The sequence below is a fragment of the Pseudophryne corroboree genome, chromosome 2 (assembly GCF_028390025.1).
Source record: "Pseudophryne corroboree isolate aPseCor3 chromosome 2, aPseCor3.hap2, whole genome shotgun sequence".
In the NCBI taxonomy this organism is placed as follows: domain Eukaryota; kingdom Metazoa; phylum Chordata; class Amphibia; order Anura; family Myobatrachidae; genus Pseudophryne; species Pseudophryne corroboree.
The window spans coordinates 806245579-806265861 of NC_086445.1; the positions used below are offsets into that span (position 1 = coordinate 806245579).

The 20283-nt window shown below is 45.6% G+C and overlaps 1 long non-coding RNA gene across 1 annotated transcript; it reads left to right on the plus strand.

The window, feature by feature from the left end:
• The first annotated feature begins 18305 nt into the window (after nt 1-18305).
• Nucleotides 18306-18890, plus strand: LOC135051271 (uncharacterized). Its single transcript, XR_010242148.1, has 2 exons — nt 18306-18340; nt 18439-18890. It is a non-coding gene; the product is annotated as an uncharacterized LOC135051271 (long non-coding RNA).
• The last annotated feature ends 1393 nt before the right edge of the window (nt 18891-20283 follow it).

A 20283-nucleotide genomic window follows, 5' to 3' on the forward strand; every position in this document is an offset into this window, starting at 1 on the left:
AGCTGCTATCTACAAGATAGCACGCCGATTTGCGGGAGCAATGTATGAACTGTCAGTAGCACTGACCATTCCAACACCTGCAGCTGTGGTTTTGTTGCCCATTCACCACAGCAAGGACAGCAAACTCCCTGGCTGTGGCAGCTGCAGACTCTGGGGCCGCATAAGTGACCTCTTGAGAGTAGAGAGATCTTGCGGATGCCCAGTTAGCCAGCCAGGGAGGGGGGGCGGACACAGCGCATCACCACTAGGCTGAGGAGCTGTTGGTGTTCTGGCAGTGATCACCAGAGGGGGGAACTTTCACTCCCCCACTCCGGCATCTGAGATGTTAAGACATCTCATCGCTGCCTCTGCCTGCTTTGCCTCGGTAACGAAGTGAATCAGGAAGTGTTACAGCAGCATGATAATACATCTACGCCTTTGTGGTTATTAAACCTACATGTGCCTCGATTTCTATTTGCTATCCAACCACAGATGCCTGAAGTGAGAGAGGCTATGCTTCTATAACAACTAGGACTTTAAGTCGTAGGGAGGTGTAAAGACAACAAAGCTTCATTTGGTACTTTTCAAAATCAAGGAGAAGCCATTTAAGTTCGAGACCCATGCCTAGGCTTAATGTACCTAGTGGTAAATGTGAAAGTGGTCACATTGGTAAAGTGCATATTTGCTAAAAACTAGTGCTACTATAAAAGAAAGTACATTTCTGCGTAACACATGCTTCACTACAATTAAGGATTTTAACGCTATAACAAAAAGCTGCAGAGAAAACCAAAATTAGCAGAGAGCAACTGAATAAAATATAACCCTAAATGTACCTGTACATGTTTTCTTAAAATTGGCAGGTGTCTGCAGGAACTTAAGCTCCCCAAGGAGCAGCGCTGTGTATCACCGTCTTGGCGAATTAGGCTGTGATACATGGCGCTGATCCCCAGGAAGCTTAGGTTCCTGCAGACACCTGGCAATATTAAAAAAAAACATGTTGTAACAGAGTCCCGGGTCAGATGACCTAAACTACCCATTTAAACTGCAGCACACCTGGCTCCTAGCTAGCCAGGAAGGACTGGTGGGTCACTGGACCCAAGAAGCTTTTTGGGACCCTTTTCCACTGATAAAAATCTTGGGTTGATGCGCATTCCCATGCAAAAAACTGGGATTTTCATGTCAGTGGAAAAGGTGTATCATTTTGGTTTGCTCTGCAGCCCCAGGTGACCAAATACCACGTCTGCATATCCTTTTAAACCAAAAAATGGAAAGCAATAAACACTGACAAGATAAACACCCTCGATTTAATATTTTGGTAGCTATTTGTAGCATTTAGATTGTCCATGCTTAGCTTCAATCATCTACAACAGGCATGTCCAAACTGCGGCCCTCCAGCTGTTGTGAAACTACATATCCCAACATGCCCTGACACAGTTTTGCTGTCAGAGAATGCTAAAGCTGTGTCAGGGCATGCTGGGATGTGTAGTTTCTCAACAGCTGGAGGGCCGCAGTTTGGACATGCCTGATCTACAATATCTCCACACACAATTTTTCATCTCTGTTTCCTACATGCTCATTATGGTACACTCACTAATACTAAACAGGAAAACTAGTCATTTTTATCAAACTCATTGAATATGAGATTTTTATATTGTAGGCACCTATAACTCATCACAGGCGAGATCAGTTCCAAAGTGTAAGATAATCACCTCGGTCTGCCCCATTCCGTTCCCTTCTCTTCCTGTTGCCTCACCCACCACTAAGGCTGGGTACACATTAGACGATGGGTACCCTAGCCGATGACACAACCGATATAATGGTATATCGACCGCGCCGTACACACTGACAAATATATTGTGAGATTCATCATTCAGGGCCACATTCACCTGCATGCTGTTGTTGCCAGGATCAAGGCATGAGGCGTGCATAACACCCGACAGGATGACCCAGCAAAAGAAACTGTGGGAGCACACGATCGCATGTACACACTAGACGATATGGCTGATATATTATTGCGATCCGTGTCGGAAAGATATATTGACTAATGTATACCCAACCTAAGGTCAGGCTATGACGATCACATCTCCCATTACAGTGGGAGCCACTGGAGGGGCGGAGCGACATTTGTTTTAATATTCATGAAGGAACAGTAGATTATTAGAAAACACTGCAATGGTGACAACATGCTGGCTACCCGTATATACAGGTATGTGATAAATTAAGCTGGGTACACACTGGAGCGATGTGTACCTAGACAATATGCCAGCTGACAAGCCAATATATTGTACTGTAAGTACACATAAGAATGATGTAATGAAGGATGAAGCGATCCCTCGTTCTGTCCTTCATTACCTTGCACGGCACTGCATGCAATATCATGCAGCACAGCCAACCAGAAGATACCACTAACGACCGCAGGAGAGCGCAGACTGGCTGTGCACATTGAATGATCCGTCCGATATATCAATTCCGCCCGAATCAGAATGACATATCAGGCTGAGATCGCTTTAGAAGCTGATTGGTTGGTACGATATCTCTCTCCAAGCTTTGATACATCTCCTCCCCAATCACAATGAACGCTGTAATCTCCACTGAAGAAAATAGAAAATGCCAAGTTTTATTCATCTATGGACATTTTGTATGGTGCTGCCAGTCAAAAGATTAGGCCTAAATCAGGATTATTTTTTTTTTCTAAAATCTAGAAGCCAGGATGAAAGTGAAAAAGCCAAACCACAACCTCTCTCACCCCAAAAAATAAGTGAAACCCCCCTACCCCCCCCTGCAGCCACATTACCATGCAGCTTCCCCCAACCCCCAGGCAAACAACCCCTACCGGCCACACATCTAAGGAGGTACTCCCAGGAAACCAGCCTTCCGACGCTACACTTGTGTCCAGCTATCCTTCGGGCGAACAACATCCACCACCCCGCGGCCACATTAATAAGCAACTAACCCCCTTCCCCAGGCAACCAACCCTCACGGCCACACAACTAAGGGGGTACCCCCAAGCAAACCACCCCCTGAGCAAACTATCCCCCCTCCTGCGGCCACATAACTACACCCTCCGAAGCCGCAATCCCCGGCTACACAAAGACCCTCTTTCCAGAGAGCTTTATGCAGCCAGAGTTTAGAGACAGCAGACAGCGCAGGCTGGGGCGGTCACTCAGCACATGCGCTCCTGTGCATGAAATGGCCACAGCACACCCACAAATCTCCGCTGGGGTTGAAGAGGATCTGCTTTCTCCCTCCCTGCAAAATCTGGTAACCAGGCAGCAAAATCTAGGGGCCGTGGTGACCTAGCTCCTGGGATTTGTCGAGCCCTGGTCTAAGATCAGGAATTAGCAACATGAAGATGAATTAAAATGCTGTCAAAATACCGGCAGTTGGGATGCCGACAGTCAGAAGACAGATAGCAGGATCCTGACTGTCAGAATCCAGTTGGATCCTGGAGGTAAGTACGGGGCGATAGGCTGCGTGGGTGGGGGAGGTTATGGTGAAAAAACTTACTGGGATGTGTCGGGATTCGGGCCGTCAGTCTTCTGACTTTCGGGGGACCCCGACTGCTGTGATTTCATACCTAACTCGTTATATAGGTAGGAGCACTAAAAGCGCGAACAGAACTCTTATTTCCTGGAAACACTGTAACATAGCATTTTGTATGCAGATATAGCCACAGTCGCACACAGAAAATAAGCATGCCGCATATCATTTCAATCCGCAGAGTTGGCTTGTGCATCTTATTTGCCTATCAATGGAATAAGATGCATTTTCTACAAAAAAAAAAAAAAAAGACACCAGACATTATTATTATAGCTGCCCAGGAACTGCCGGCTCACCCACACCAGGCATCTCGCGGTGCATTGGTTATTGAGAATAGATGTATGGTGAACTTCATTCACCATTTCTCTGTGTGACATGGCCTCAATCTGTTGTCACACGGTTGGACCATGTAGCATGTCAGGTCTCTGATGTAAACACATTCACTCAAAGGGCAAGTTATATATTTACAGCGAGGTCACAAAGCACACATCAAAAGCTACACCACCAATATTAATACCAAAGTTCACTGCAGATGTCAGACATACATTCCTTGATAGAGCAGTGTACAACAGGAGGTCTGCTTCTCATTATCATTACCTATTAGCAACTTATTTCTGAAATCCAAGATTTCACGATTGTTTATCAAAATGATAATGACGGAAGTCTGCAGTATGAAATACATGAGGCTTACTGCACTAATCAGCCTGCATGTATATGCATACTAACAAAGCAGTCCAAATCATGTGACAGACAAATGTTCCACGCTGTTACATCCTGACTCACACAGCACTGGCCGAATAAACCCAGGACCCTTGTTACATCTGGCCTAGTGTTACAGAATCCACCAATGTACAAACTCAATTCCATTAACAATTAATAAGTTCTACCAAATAGACTGTAAAATTAAATGGATTAGGAAGGACAAAAAAAATGTAGTGAATTTTAAGAACTGCAACTATTACTATTTGCTGTGCGGACTGAAAGTACATACTGTAGATCTCTACTTTCATTAATCAGTCTAAATGGAATTAAGTAGTATTGGAAGTATTACTTCCTAAAATCTGGTTACAAAGTGGAGATGTGGTATCCCCTCAAACCCCCTGGCATTTGTCTAGTGTTTAAAAATGCAAATACAAAAACCAGTGACACCACCAGCGGAATGTAATGCCGCCAGAGATCGCCAGAGGTGCGGGATGCAGGCCAATCTGTGAAGTTTTTTTTTAAGTGACAATCGCTTACAAGGCATGTTTTTGACTTGTAAGTGATTGCCCCTTTAAGAAAAGTCAGAGATCAGTCGGCATCCCGCACCTCTGGCGATCTGGGACACCCTTACATCCCGCCGCACATGTGAAATGCAAACAAGTAAGAAATGTAATTGCTAACTGCAGGAGATCTAGGCGGCTCTAAAAACCTAATTCAGGGGCTTGCATTGGGGCAACAATGGAAGGGAAGTAGACAATTGTATCTAGGGAAATTATTTGCTCACACTAGGGTTATAGGGCCTGATTCAGAGCTGTATGTAGTTTAGATTTGCTCTCAAGAGGACAATGTTTTGTCTCCTGCGCACGCATCTGAGATACACTGCGCATGTGCCATGGTAGTTGTACTGTGGATTTAGACATAGCTTGACTGACAGTCGGCAACTGTTTGGGGGAGGTAACAGGGAGTGGTGAATAAAATGCAGGCATGTCACAACCAACGACCATGTATTTGGACGCAGTGCTTCTGGCCTCACCATCTCCGTTGCTCAGAGGTCCAATGGTGCGACCGATGCTGTTTTTGAATGCAAGAGGTAGATCTGAGAAACCATCCGTGGGCGCCTCTTAGAGAAGATGGCTCCTGCGGAATTAGCATATCTTCTCTGATTCGCTGTGACCGAAGACGGAGCACTGAGCCGATTTGCGTCCACCGCTGAATCAGGCCCATATACAATACATTTTCCCTAGTTAAACTTTGCTGCCATGAACTTACTCATGGAATGTTCCAGACAGTGTGCGTAGGAAAAGCAGTCATTCTTGATTTGACAGATTAAGACATTTGTTAAAAATACCTTCCAACAATTATGTGTTAAAAGCCAAGAAGCTCAGTGATAGGATTCATGCAATACATATTACAAATGCCTTTGCCAGTAAAACTGAAGAGAAAATAGAGTATTACTACAGTCTCCTACACCGTACCTGTTGTGGACCAACATTCCCTGACCTGTTCTAATAACCAAATGCAACATGTCTTGTCATGCTAAACTACCACACCTTGAGTACTTGAAGGCCTGGGTGGAGGGCCTACAGGCAGGTTTGCATGTATATGCCAACTCAGGGAGAGAAGAGATAGCATGAAAAGTACAGTGTTTGTGTTTAACAAAATTGATGAGGTTCATGTCCAAGGCAACAATGTAAGATATGTGTCGGCAAGGAATTGCTCTGAATGGTGAATACGTCAACTAACCCTAATTCGACAGTGAAGGATGATGTAATCCTGATTTGGTTTTTTGAGTAGTATTTTAGCTTATATAATAGGTGTGACTGTGTTAGCTGAAAAAATATCAGTTAGTGGAATACGTTTGCATAACAAAATAGCTAATGGTATAACCATTAGTGTAAACCATTTCTAACTTTCATTTGTCTGATTACAAAATTGGTGAGGGATTCACAAACTAAACAGTAAATTACAGATTAACTGCTGATATAGGGAGAACTCCAATGGAAGAAACTAGGATCTGATATGGTAGTGGGAAGACGACCAAAGGGTTATAATTCAAATACTGAATGTACAGGCAATATAACAGACAATAAGCATGGTCAAAACAGGTCTAAGTTCTGGTACACGTACAGTATAGGCAAATATCAACAGTAGCAGAAGCCATACACAAAGCGTGGTCAAAGGACAGTTCCACAAATATATCTAAGCGTGGTCACAGGACGGTTTCAGGGATCAGGTGCACTAAAAGATTATAGTCTCCAGTATGGCAGGCAAGAGCGGAATTGTCACGATCCGGGTATCTGGACGCCATTACTTACCCTTCAGATGCCTCCTAAGGCTGGCTCAGCGTTCCAGGACCGGATTCCGCTGTTCCTGAGTTTCCACATGCAGAATGTCAGAGTGGTGATTTCATCAGCCGCGGCCTCCGCTGTGCCCGCGTGGTTAAATGTGCGCTTGTCAGTCTGGCGTCTCCTGTCTCCTGTGGCCGGCGTCGCCATTACTGTTTCAATTCTCACATGGATTACAAACCAAACTTCCCTCCAAGTGTCTGCATGGGCGCAGCCATCTTGGATTTTGTCATCTGATTATTTCCACCAATCTGCTGTCTGTATTGTTGATTTGCATAATTGCCTAGCCAACCCCTTCCTTGCTGCAGGTATAAGTATGCTGTGCCTGAGCAAGGAAGGCGTCAGTGCTTTGGTTGTCTAACCTAGTTCCAGTTTGTCTCTCTCCTGTGGTTGTCTTCCAGGTTCCAGCTCCTGTCTCCAGACTTCTGCTATAGAGACCCGCACCAGCATTCCATCTGCGGTGTAGCCTGACTCTCCGATCCATTCTGGACTCACCTGTTTCCAGCTACAACAATCACCTGCTTCCAGCCCAGCTTCCAGCAGTGTACAGCTTCTCTTAAAGGGCCGGTGTCCTTTTCTGCAGTTTACCACTCTCCACCGGTATTATTATTTCACCGCTCTCAAACAATCACCTGCTTCCAGCCCAGCTTCCAGCAGTGTATAGCTTCTCTTAAAGGGCCGGTGTCCTTTTCTGCAGTTTACCACTCTCCACCGGTATTATTATTTCACCGCTCTCAAACTCCAAACTTCATTATTATTATTTCATCGCTCTCAAGTTCGTTTATTATTTAACTGGTTCCAGCCAGTATCCACTCCGTACCAACAACAGTCTGGTTCCAGCCAGTATCCACAGCAGCCGTTTTACCTTCAGCAGCCCAGCCTTTCCTGGAACATCAGCTGGTACGATCCTGGGTTCTCTCCATTGCTACAGTCAGGCCTGGTAAGGACTTTCCAACTAGAAGATTATAAGAACTGTCTCACTCTACCAGTGCCTGTGGCCCTTGCCACCCTGTAGTACCCAGGAATTGTATTTATCCTCTGTTGACTTTTATGTTTCCTTTTACTGCTGCTGTGTTACGGAGTTTGTCATAATAAACATCATTGACTTTTATCCTGGTTGTCGTGGTCACGCCTTCGGGCAGTTATTCTACATGTTACTTACATGTCTAGGGGTCTGATACAACCTCCCAGGTTCCGTTACATCTCAGCCCCTACAACTGAGGCTGCCTCCCGTCAGCTCAGGCCCTCAGTTGTGACAGTAAGCACTGACCTAATGAATCCAGCCGGAGACCAGGATCAAGCGGCCAGGCCGATGCAAGAACTGGCAGCCCGACTTGAACATCAGGAGGCTGCACAGGGCCACATCATCCGCTGTCTCCAGGATCTCTCTACTACACGGCTGGATGGGATTCAAACGACCCTCCGTGGACCTGGCACGTCCGGTGCGTCCACTACAGTGACACCAGCTGTAACCCCACCCACCTTACCCATTTCCAGTCCACATCTTCATCTTCCAACGCCAGCAAAATTTGATGGATCTCCAAGGTTCTGCAGGGGATTTCTCAATCAATGTGAAATCCACTTTGAGCTTCTACCTGGCAATTTCTTCAGTGACCGTACCAAAATTGCCTATATCATCTCCCTTCTCAGTGGCTCAGCCCTTGACTGGGCATCACCTTTATGGGAGAAGTCTGATCCCCTGCTATCCACCTATACTGACTTTGTAGCTACATTCAGGCGCATCTTCGACGAGCCAGGCCGGATAACATCTGCTTCATCTGAGATTCTCCGTTTACGCCAGGGAACACGTACTGTGGGACAGTATCTTATACAGTTTAAAATCCTGGCATCCGAACTGGCATGGAACGACGAGGCCCTGTATGCTGCATTCTGGCATGGCTTATCAGAACGCATCAAGGATGAGTTAGCTACCAGAGACTTGCCCTCTAAGTTGGATGAGCTAATTTCTCTTTGCACGAAGGTTGATCTACGTTTCAGAGAGAGAGCAACCGAGCGAGGAAGATCATCTACTCCTAAATCTTCTGCTCCTCCTCCTCGTCAACCATCTCCATCCAAGGATGAGCCTATGCAAATTAGTCGTTCCCGTCTATCTCCCGCTGAGCGCCGAAGACGTCTCTCTGAGTCTCTCTGTCTCTACTGTGCAGCTCCGTCGCACACTATTAATGCCTGTCCCAAACGTCCGGGAAACTCCAGATCCTAGCTCGCCAAGGAGAGGGCCGGCTAGGAGTAATGATCTCCTCTCCATCTCCTCATGACTGTAACCTCCCAGTGTCGCTCCAAATTGCTCAACGTTACAGGAACGTCATTGCCCTCCTTGATTCCGGAGCAGCTGGGAATTTCATAACCGAAGCTTATGTTAAACGGTGGTCCCTACCCACCGAGAGACTGTCCTCGTCCATCTCTTTGACTGCCGTGGATGGCAGCAAGATTTTTGACGCAGTCATTTCCTTAAGGACTCTTCCAGTTCGTCTGAGAGTGGGAGTTCTTCATTCTGAGTATATTTCTTTTTTAGTGATTCCAAGAGCCACACATCCAGTGGTTTTAGGCCTTCCATGGCTCCGTCTCCACAACCCATCAATTGACTGGACGACTACGCAAATACTGGCATGGGGTCCCTCCTGTGCTGAGACTTGTTTAGCCAAAGTTCTTCCTGTTTGTTCTTCCTTCCCCAGGTCATCTGATGTTCCGCCTCCTCCATATCAAGACTTCACGGACGTGTTCAGTAAAGCCTCTGCTGATATCCTTTCTCCTCATAGAGAATGGGACTGCCCAATCGACCTCATTCCAGGGAAGGTTCCACCGCGAGGCCGAACTTATCCGTTGTCTCTGCCTGAGACACACTCCATGGAAGAGTACATCAAAGAGAACCTGGCGAAGGGTTTCATCCGACCATCTTCTTCTCCAGCCGGCGCAGGCTTCTTCTTCGTTAAGAAGAAAGACGGTAGTCTGCGTCCGTGCATCGACTACAGAGGTCTGAACGACATTACCGCCAAGAACCGATACCCTTTACCCCTGATTACCGAGCTCTTTGATAGAGTTAGTGGTGCAACTATTTTCACAAAGCTGGACTTGAGGGGTGCCTACAATCTCATCCGAATCCGTGAGGGTGACGAGTGGAAGACCGCCTTTAACACCCGTGACGGACATTATGAGTACCTCGTCATGCCCTTCGGATTGAGCAACGCTCCAGCAGTCTTCCAGCACTTCGTGAATGAGATTTTCAGGGACATCTTGTACCGCCATGTCGTGGTTTATCTAGACGACATCCTCATCTTTGCTAATAATCTCGAAGATCATCGTTTCTGGGTAAAAGAGGTTCTTTCCCGTCTCCGTGTCAATCACCTCTATTGTAAATTGGAGAAGTGTGTGTTTGAAGTTAAAACCATTCCGTTTCTAGGTTACATTGTGTCCGGTTCCGGACTAGAGATGGATCCTGAGAAACTCCAAGCAATCCAGAATTGGCCTATACCCTTAAGCCTCAAAGGGGTCCAGAGGTTCTTAGGGTTCGCCAATTATTATAGAAAATTTATACGAGACTTTTCCACCATTGTGGCGCCTATCACTGCATTAACCAAGAAAGGTGCTAATCCGTCCAAGTGGTCCGAGGAAGCTACACAGGCATTTCACCTTCTGAAGCAACGGTTCATCTCTGCACCAGTTCTGAAACAGCCCGACACCGACTCTCCTTTTATCATAGAGGTAGATGCCTCCTCCGTTGGAGTAGGAGCAGTGTTATCCCAGAGGGCCAAAGATGGACATCTACATCCTTGCAGTTTCTTCTCCCGGAAGTTCTCCCCAACTGAGCGCAACTATGCCATTGGCGATCAGGAGTTGCTAGCCATCAAGCTCGCTCTGGAGGAGTGGAGATACCTGTTGGAGGGAGCTTCCCACTCAATCACCATACTTACCGACCACAAAAATCTTTTATATCTCAAAGGCGCACAATGTCTGAATCCTCGTCAGGCCAGATGGGCACTTTTCTTCTCTAGGTTTGACTTTAAACTCCAGTTCTGTCCGGGTTCTCAGAATCGTAAGGCCGATGCCCTTTCCCGCTCATGGGAGCAAGAAAATGAGTCCGAGTCTGCAGACAAGCATCCTATTATTAATCCGTTGGCATTCTCCATGGTAGGGATGGACTCTACGCCTCCACCAGGGAAAAGTTTTGTTAAGCCAGTTCTAAGGAAGAAGCTCATGCATTGGGCCCATGCTTCCCGTTTTGCTGGACATACAGGCATTCAGAAAACCCTTGAATTTATTTCTAGGTCCTACTGGTGGCCAACTCTGAAGAAGGACGTTATGGAATTTATTGCCTCCTGCCCAAAGTGTGCCCAACACAAAGTCTCCCGCCAGTCGCCTGCGGGGCAACTGGTTCCATTATCTGTTCCCCGTCGACCTTGGACCCATTTGTCGATGGACTTTGTTTCCGATCTACCTATCTGCAACAAGTTTAATACCATCTGGGTGGTAGTTGACCGGTTCACCAAGATGGCACATTTCATCCCTCTCACCGGTCTTCCGTCAGCTTCCAAGTTGGCTCAAGTGTTTATACAAGAGATCTTCCGACTTCACGGTCTTCCTGAAGAGATCATCTCGGATCGTGGAGTACAATTTGTAGCCAAATTTTGGCGAAGTTTGTGTCAAGCCCTCCAAGTCAAGTTAAAGTTTTCCACGGCTTACCATCCTCAGACCAATGGTCAAACCGAGAGGGTGAATCAGGACTTGGAGGCCTTCCTCCGTATATATGTGTCTTCCTCTCAAGATGACTGGGTTCAACTCCTTCCTTGGGCCGAGTTCAGCCACAACAATCAATACCATTCCTCATCTTCTTCTACACCATTCTTCATTAATTATGGATTCCACCCTAAAGTCCCAGAATTCCAACCGCTTCCCGCAACTTCTGTTCCAGCAGTGGATGTCACCTTGCGTCAGTTTTCAAATAACTGGAGGAACGTCCGCGCAGCCCTGCTTAAAGCCTCATTCAGGTATAAGAAGTTTGCCGATAGGAAGCGTAGAGCGGTTCCTGCTCTCAAGGTGGGTGATCGTGTGTGGCTGTCCACGAAGAATTTGAGGTTGAGAGTTCCCAGCATGAAATTTGCACCTCGCTACATCAGACCCTTCAAGATTGAACAAGTCATCAATCCTGTTGCCTACAGGTTACAGTTACCATCCTTCTTGAAAATACCCAGGACATTTCATGTTTCTTTGTTGAAACCGCTGATCCTGAATCGGTTTCATTCCGCACTTCCTCCAGCTCCCAAAGTTCAGACTCAACGGGGAGTCGAGTACGAGGTGGCCAAGATTTTGGACTCACGTTTCCGTTACGGTCAGTTACAATACCTCATTGACTGGAAGGGCTATGGTCCTGAAGAACGCTCTTGGACCAATGCCTCAGACGTCCATGCTCCTGCCTTGGTCCGAAATTTCCACGCAAAGTTTCCTTTAAAGCCTAAGAAGTGTCCTGGGGCCACTCCTAAAGGGGGGGGGTGCGGTCACGATCCGGGTATCTGGACGCCATTACTTACCCTTCAGATGCCTCCTAAGGCTGGCTCAGCGTTCCAGGACCGGATTCCGCTGTTCCTGAGTTTCCACATGCAGAATGTCAGAGTGGTGATTTCATCAGCCGCGGCCTCCGCTGTGCCCGCGTGGTTAAATGTGCGCTTGTCAGTCTGGCGTCTCCTGTCTCCTGTGGCCGGCGTCGCCATTACTGTTTCAATTCTCACATGGATTACAAACCAAACTTCCCTCCAAGTGTCTGCATGGGCGCAGCCATCTTGGATTTTGTCATCTGATTATTTCCACCAATCTGCTGTCTGTATTGTTGATTTGCATAATTGCCTAGCCAACCCCTTCCTTGCTGCAGGTATAAGTATGCTGTGCCTGAGCAAGGAAGGCGTCAGTGCTTTGGTTGTCTAACCTAGTTCCAGTTTGTCTCTCTCCTGTGGTTGTCTTCCAGGTTCCAGCTCCTGTCTCCAGACTTCTGCTATAGAGACCCGCACCAGCATTCCATCTGCGGTGTAGCCTGACTCTCCGATCCATTCTGGACTCACCTGTTTCCAGCTACAACAATCACCTGCTTCCAGCCCAGCTTCCAGCAGTGTACAGCTTCTCTTAAAGGGCCGGTGTCCTTTTCTGCAGTTTACCACTCTCCACCGGTATTATTATTTCACCGCTCTCAAACAATCACCTGCTTCCAGCCCAGCTTCCAGCAGTGTATAGCTTCTCTTAAAGGGCCGGTGTCCTTTTCTGCAGTTTACCACTCTCCACCGGTATTATTATTTCACCGCTCTCAAACTCCAAACTTCATTATTATTATTTCATCGCTCTCAAGTTCGTTTATTATTTAACTGGTTCCAGCCAGTATCCACTCCGTACCAACAACAGTCTGGTTCCAGCCAGTATCCACAGCAGCCGTTTTACCTTCAGCAGCCCAGCCTTTCCTGGAACATCAGCTGGTACGATCCTGGGTTCTCTCCATTGCTACAGTCAGGCCTGGTAAGGACTTTCCAACTAGAAGATTATAAGAACTGTCTCACTCTACCAGTGTCTGTGGCCCTTGCCACCCTGTAGTACCCAGGAATTGTATTTATCCTCTGTTGACTTTTATGTTTCCTTTTACTGCTGCTGTGTTACGGAGTTTGTCATAATAAACATCATTGACTTTTATCCTGGTTGTCGTGGTCACGCCTTCGGGCAGTTATTCTACATGTTACTTACATGTCTAGGGGTCTGATACAACCTCCCAGGTTCCGTTACATCTCAGCCCCTACAACTGAGGCTGCCTCCCGTCAGCTCAGGCCCTCAGTTGTGACAGGAATCAGGTGTTGTTGCAGAGGTCAGGATCACAAGGCTGACACTATTGGCAGCAGTCAGGGAGCATTAGTCAGAATTGTAAGAGTATCTATGCTCTTCCCGAGTTTGCGTACGTTTCCTCTGGATGCTTCTGTTTCCTCCCACCCTCCAAAAAACATACTGGTACTGTATGTTAACTACAGTGTGACAAAATCAACCCCAATGTATGTGTCTAAGCTATTTAGGCTATAAACTCCAATGGGGCAGGAAATCATATGAATGACAAAATATTTTCTGCAAAGCAGTGTGCAAATTGATGGCCCTATATAAATAAAAAACATTGCAACATGGCTGGCTAGTTTTAACCTCCACGGTTTAAACCAAATGTTTTTTGTTTTTAAACACTTTCTTTTGTTATTGTGCTGTGACTACTGGCACGGCACTGTGACTTATGGAAAAAAGAGCCTATTATACTTAAAAACAAGTGTTTTTATTCAAAACGTTAAATTCCAGTGGCATGCCCAGTGCTAATGCTTAACTCCTTTGCATGTGTGCGTTTCCCTGAAAAGTGCTTCTGCAGTTTCCTTTTTGCATTACTACTCAGATTAATTTCATTATAAGTAATAAGTAGGACTAATGCTTAACATTAACTTGTTTTTATTTTTAATTAAATCTATGTTTGATTGTACTTTATGTATTAATATGTTTAGTCCATCTACATATGTTCAGATGTAATAGGAATAATAAGACGTTAAAATTTGGTAAGATATAAAATCAGATCAAAGTTATTAATTTATTATTATTCATTTTAGAAAGCATTAAAACATGATTGATATTCAGTCCCCAACAAGACTATGGAGATGGCATGGCTATATGATTGATTTAATGCACCCGCTTACACTGGGTGTGGCTGAAATTGGCAAACACGCAAGGTAGACACCCCCTTCATCTTCTGGTGATATACTTGAATGGTTTGTCTTATACTTTTTTATGTAATAAAAGTAAACATTTTCAATATAAAATGTGTCAAATTGGGAGACAGACCCCTTAGACTTAATGAATGGGCTGTGGTTCTAGGAATATTTCTGTCATCTCCAGTTAAATTTCCTAGTTCGTACATAAAGTTGCACTCACAAATTTCTTCACCACATCCACTGGGGTGCATAATCCAGAGACTTTCCAATCCAGGCAAGGTCCCAATATAAATGTTTCTTTTTAAAGAATGCACTCACCAGACTTGGTCTGTACTGTACTGTCTTGTCACGTCTGTGGATACACTTGTGTCTGCTTTCTGCCTGATTAGTAAATGCATTTTGTTTATGACAGTCTACCTTCTTCGCAAATCCAAATGTCAGTAGTAAGTCACAGTGGAATTGTAGATCAACACAGTTGGATTAAGGTGCATACACACTGGGCGTTTTTGCCCAGCGTGTATGCACAGCGATAATCGCTGACATCGCTGGGCTGAGAATCGCTCAGTGCATACACACTGAGCTATTTTACCTCCTGCCCAGCGATGTCAGCAGGGGGTGAACGGCTCTCCGCTCACCCTGCTGTTCATCTGCTTTTGATACCAGCAGATGAACGGCGGCCGCCGGCGATGAAGCGGGAGTGCGAATCAGCGCTCATCGCTGGGGCATATACACTGGCCGGTTTTGAGCTGAAAGCAGCTGAAAACATCAAAAGTGAGCTGCTTTCAGCTCAAAATCGCCCAGTGTGTATGGGCCTTAAGACAGGTTTCAAGCTCGCCGCAGTATTTGAAGCACCTTTCTCTTACGTTTGAAAAAAACAATCAAACCAAAAATACCCAACATTGAGTAGTCATTAGCAATTAATTGCAAAGAGATTAGAAGTACAAACCTTGATTATACACAACATACACTATGGGGTGTATTCAATAAGTGTCGGAAGCTGCCGTCTTGTCGGAAAGACGGCAGCTTCCGACAGGTTTAGGTCAGAAGGGGTTCTGACCTATTCAATACTGGCTGTTTTTTTCCGACAAGTTGGGAATTCCTGACTTGTTGGAAAACACGTGGATTGTCGGATTAGCCGTGGATCCACGTGTTCCGCGGCCAAATCTGACAGGTTTTGGCCCCGGTTCCGACAATGTCAATCCGACTTTTTTTAAAGTCGGATTGACATTGCCTGATCCGGGGAGATGAGACGTATGAAGCGGCCGGAGGAGCAGCGTGAGGCGGACGGAAAAGCAGAGGCAGAGGCGACAGGAGGAGCAGGGGATCGGGGGCGGGTGAGTATTGCCAGTGGCAGCAGCAACAGCATGGCCCGGCGCTCAGCAGCGCACTCATAGTTGTCGGGAGCGGCCAAATCCGACAGTCGGATTTGGCCGCCCCATTGTTTGCTCACCTGTCGGGTCCTTTCTGTCGGAAGGGACCCGACAGGTACTGAATATACCCCTATATGGATAAAAGTATTTGGTCACACCTGCTAATTACTGAATTCAGGTGTTTCAATCAAATCCATTGCCACAGGTGTGAAACATTTGTGATACAAAATGGGTCGTTCTGAAGAGCTCAGTGACTTCAAGCATGGTACTGTGAAAGGATGCCACCTTTGCAATAAGATGGTTCGTGAAATTTCACCACAGCTGTATCATGCATTATGCTTTCTGTGTGCTTAAGGTTCTCTTTTGTGTCTGTGTGGCTGATCTATTGCTGTATTACTAAAATCCTCTGTATTATGTGTATTGTTTTTGATATCTGTAAAGTGCCTTGAGTCCTGTTGGAGAAAGAGCGCTATATAAATAAAATTATTATTATTATTATATTCCACAGTCAACTGTAAGGGTAATTATTAGAAAGTGGAAGCATTTAGGAACAACAGCAATTCAGCCACGAAGTGGAAGGCCACGTAAAAACACAGGGCGGCATTCAATTCTTTCCACCCCTTCCACACCCGTTCTGTGTCTGCTGACGGGCATGGTATCATCATTTCAGCTTGCTAACCCTGGGGTAGCGAGGCACCCAACCCTTTACGCGGCTAAACCTGATTACTATGGGCACGATATGCGCGATAATGGGGATCACTTCACAAAGGTCCGAATACTTTTGTCCATATAGTATATTTATGTATGTAAAATAATACTATCCAGCCTTTGCGTTGGCAAACCTGCATTCTTGCGAAGAGGGTGAGTGCTGGGCTTTCTGTAAAAATATATTTTATTTCCAAACCTAACCATAAAGCAGAGGCGTCACCGGGTGTGGTGACACCCGGTGCGCGCCCCTGATCTCCTGCCGCGATCGTGGCAAAAAGGGGCGTGGCCTTGTACTTAGGGGGGGTGGCTTCGCTGGGATCCCGGAATCGTCACTCTGGGGGCGTGCCCAGCATCTCTGGGGATGCTGGGCTTCCCCCAGAGCCAGTCTCCGTCCGCTGTCGGCTCCTCTTCTGTGACAGGAGCCGGGTGCTGTAGGAGACTTTCTCACTGCAGCACCTGGTTCCTGTCAGTGCGGAGGAGCTGACATTTGGTGTCACCCTCCTCCAGGCGTCACACCCGGGTGCGGGCCGCACCCGCCTTGTGACGCCACTGCCATAAAGGGTGACTATATATGCACAACTTAATCTCATCTTGCCTTCAAAATTTGGTTCACAGTTAAAGCTCCACTTCGAACCATACATTGATATATCTGACAGAGGAATTCTGTCAACAGAAAACAATAGGATACATACGTCTAGGAATCACACAAGGTGATACAAATTTCTATGGACATTTGTTATATTGCATTTACCTCTCACGATGGCACAGCACACCCTATTCTGAGATCAATCATGATCATGGTTGTGTGTCACTGTCCAGGAGCCTATACCAGATTTATTTGAGCTGCACTGTGAAACACTGTTAGAAAAAAAAAAAAAAATGAGTTCAATCCTGGACAAATGTTATTTCTGTATAACAAGCACATCAGCTTGGTAAAAATACTCCTGAGCTCTTACTCAGTAAATGTAGATGAAAAGAAAGTTACTACTTAACAACAAAGTCTGTTATGCTCTGAAAACAAGGCCACTCACCATAATGATGCAAGTAACTTTACAATCATGCGATCCAGCCAGATCTACCACATGACAGTGTACAAGTCCAAATAACTGCTCAAGTAACTATAGATACGGGCAAATATAGATCATTGTACAAATATTTTCAGCAGCTCCACAGGAAAAAAAATGCTTATTCATTCTACAGCTTAATATGTGTATGTATATATATATATATATATATGAAACGAAATAGAGGAGATGGCGCCAAGGGAGTTATATCAACGCCCTACCTAAAAACGGACCCTTACAGTACTCTCCGGATAAATTACATCAGATAACAAATACTAACATAAAAATTTATTAAAACAACATATAAACCCGACACAAATGTTCATAAGTATACAGAGTTGATACATTTACATTTGTCGCACAATTTGAACAATCAGTTTGTAGTGATGAGGAAAAAGCGTAGATATATCACTACGATTTCCTCCTTCTCCTTATTGTAGATTCGGAGGTAACATCAGATAATAGATAGATAAATAACCCAACGCGTTTCGTCTTGTTCCAAGACTTCATCAGGGGTAAAATCTCTTCATTTCAGAACATATTGTCAGCACATAAAAGGTCATTCAAAGATGTATGAACAACGTTTTAATATTTCAATGGGACTTGATTGATACAGCGGGGACCATACCTCATATATCATCAGCTTGAGTCTGACATTCAGATATTCGAATATGGGGAAGATTCATATGTGTATAGAATCTAACTGGTTCGCAAGCATAAGGAACCTCGTCGGTCAGCAGCTTGAACCTGACACTCAGAGACTCAGGAGTGAAGGCAATTCAAATGGGAATAATGTCTAACCAATTTAGAACACGTGGTAGACCCTCCAGTGGTGCAGTGCTGACAGCCAAGTCTCTGTATAAAGTCATTATACAGAGACTTGGCTGTCAGCACTGCACCACTGGAGGGTCTACCACGTGTTCTAAATTGGTTAGACATTATTCCCATTTGAATTGCCTTCACTCCTGAGTCTCTGAGTGTCAGGTTCAAGCTGCTGACCGACGAGGTTCCTTATGCTTGCGAACCAGTTAGATTCTATACACATATGAATCTTCCCCATATTCGAATATCTGAATGTCAGACTCAAGCTGATGATATATGAGGTATGGTCCCCGCTGTATCAATCAAGTCCCATTGAAATATTAAAACGTTGTTCATACATCTTTGAATGACCTTTTATGTGCTGACAATATGTTCTGAAATGAAGAGATTTTACCCCTGATGAAGTCTTGGAACAAGACGAAACGCGTTGGGTTATTTATCTATCTATTATCTGATGTTACCTCCGAATCTACAATAAGGAGAAGGAGGAAATCGTAGTGATATATCTACGCTTTTTCCTCATCACTACAAACTGATTGTTCAAATTGTGCGACAAATGTAAATGTATCAACTCTGTATACTTATGAACATTTGTGTCGGGTTTATATGTTGTTTTAATAAATTTTTATGTTAGTATTTGTTATCTGATGTAATTTATCCGGAGAGTACTGTAAGGGTCCGTTTTTAGGTAGGGCGTTGATATAACTCCCTTGGCGCCATCTCCTCTATTTCGTTTCATATTTCCACATTTAGTTCCTCCTAACAGGGAACTTAGAGGATACAGGCAGCCATATAATTAATTAATTTTAGTGTTTTATTTGAAATAGCGCAGTGGGAGAGTAATTCTTGTCATATATATATATATACACATACACACATACACTGCTCAAAAAAATAAACACTAAACACCAAAATAACACATCCTAGATCTGAATGAATGAAATATTCTTATTAAATACTTTGTTCTTTACATAGTTGAATGTGCCGACAACGAAATCACACAAAAATTATCAATGGAAATCAAATTTATTAACCCATGGAGGTCTGGATTTGGAGTCACACTCAAAATTACAGTGGAAAAACACACTACAGGCTGATCCAACTTTGATGTACTGTCCTTAAAACAAGTCAAAATGAGGCTCAGTAGTGTGTGTGGCCTCCACGTGCCTGTATGACCTCCCTACAATGCCTGGGCATGCTCCTGATGAGGTGGCCAATGGTCTCCTGAGGGATCTCCTCCCAGACCTGGACTAAAGCATCTGCCAACTCCTGGACAGTCTGTGTGCAGTTGGTGGATGGAGCGGAGCATGATGTCCCAGATGTGCTCAATTGGATTCAGGTCTGGGGAACGGGCGGGCCAGTCCATAGCATCAATGCCTTCGTCTTGCAGGAACTGCTGACACACTCCAGCCACATGAGGTCTAGCATTGTCTTTTTAGGTGGAACCCAGGGCCAACCGCACCAGCATATGGTTTCACAAGGGGTCTGAGGATCTCATCTCGGTTCCTAATGGCAGTCAGGCTACCTCTGGCGAGTACATGGAAGGCTGTGAGGCCCCCCAAAGAAATGCCACCCCACACCATTACTGACCCACTGCCAAACCGGTCATGCTGGAGGATGTTGCAGGCAGCAGAACGTTCTCCTTGGCGTCTCCAGACTCTGTCACGTCTGTCACATGTGCTCAGTGAGAACCTGCTTTCATCTGTGAAGAGCACAGAGCGCCAGTGGCGAATTTGCCAATCTTGGTGTTCTCTGGCAAATGCCAAACGTCCTGCACGATGTTGGGCTGTAAGCACAACCCCCACCTGTGGACGTCAGGCCCTCATACCACCCTCATGGAGTCTGTTTCTGATCGTTTGAGTAGACACATGCACTTTTGTGGCTTGCTGGAGGTCATTTTGCAGGGCTCTGGCAGTGCTCCTCCAGTTCCTCCTTGCACAAAGGCGGAGGTAGCGGTCCTGCTGCTGGGTTGTTGCCCTCCTACGGCCTCCTCCACGTCTCCTGATGTACTGGCCTGTCTCCTGGTAGC